Source organism: Neofelis nebulosa, chromosome 2 (assembly GCF_028018385.1).
Source record: "Neofelis nebulosa isolate mNeoNeb1 chromosome 2, mNeoNeb1.pri, whole genome shotgun sequence".
In the NCBI taxonomy this organism is placed as follows: Eukaryota; Metazoa; Chordata; class Mammalia; order Carnivora; family Felidae; genus Neofelis; species Neofelis nebulosa.
The window spans coordinates 194044359-194045578 of NC_080783.1; positions in this window are offsets into that span (position 1 = coordinate 194044359).

The window sequence follows — 1220 nt, forward strand, 5'->3', positions numbered from 1 at the left end:
GAAACAGCAGCCTGCAGCCTCTGTGGTGGGTGAAGACAGGGGGAGGGGAGAGCCAAGCTGGCTCTAAATGAGCTCTCCCCACCCCAGGGTAAAGTGGGTGGGGGAGCGGCATCCCAGGCAGCCGGGAGGGAGGTGTCCACACTGCAGCTGGCACCATCTTTTAAAGGTGTAAGCCCCGTGCACCTGCCTGAAGCCCGCAAGGGTCCCCCAGCTTTTTGGGTCAGAGACTGGGGTGGCCGCCCTGCTTCTTGTTCCCACCTCGTCTTGGCCTGAGTCACTCCCCATCCGCGGACACATGGGCCTTCTTTCAGGAGCACGAGGATGTGGTGCTCCCTCCCCTGGGGGCCTGGGCGCCCGGTGTTTGGAATACCACGGGCCCCGGGGCACGCTCACACTCATCCCCCTCACCTGGCTGACTCCCCACGGCCCTTCAGGTCTCAGCTCCAATGCCATTTCCTCGGGAGCCTCGCCTCACCCCTGCCGACCGCAGCGAGCCCCAATGCCGCCCGCCTCTCTCCGAGCACATCTCACAGGCGACGACTGAATACTCGTCTGTGTGATCGCTTGGCCGGTATCTGTTGCCCTCCTCTAGACTAAAACTCTAGGAGGCAGAGCCTTCCCCTCTTCTGTGCCCAGAACAGAGCCTGGCGAGCAGTAGGTGTTCAGTGCGCTTCTGACAGATGCGTGAAAGGGTGAGCGGACGAGCCGAGAGGCGTGCACACGGGCCCAGGTGAACGCAGACAGCCAGGGAAGGAACATCAGGGTGGTCCCCGCGGCCGGACCGGCGAGGTCTTGCGTTCTTCCCACCTCGTGCCTGTCTTTTGACCCTTGAGGGCCCAGGGCAGTGACAGAAAGGGCTAGGACAGATAGAGGTGAGCCCGGCTGCTGCCTCCGAGAGGCCAGCATCTAACGTAGAAGATGCTACCACCCCCCCCCCCCCACCACACCCTCCCACCCCAAACTGTCCCCACCCCTACTGGCTGAGCACCCGATAATTAAACTGAGTTTGCTCAGCCAAGCCCTGGAGGGGCCGGCTCCAAGCACTCCAGATGGGCTTTATTTGTCAATTTGAAAACTAATCTCTGACTATTTAAACAGCAGCTTACCGAGGCCCAGACCAGGATTAGCATTTGGCACCCGGGCTGAAGAGGGTGGGTAGCACGCCCCAGATGTGAGGGAAGGATTTGGGGTGAATTTCCATCCAGCAAGAGGAAGAGCCC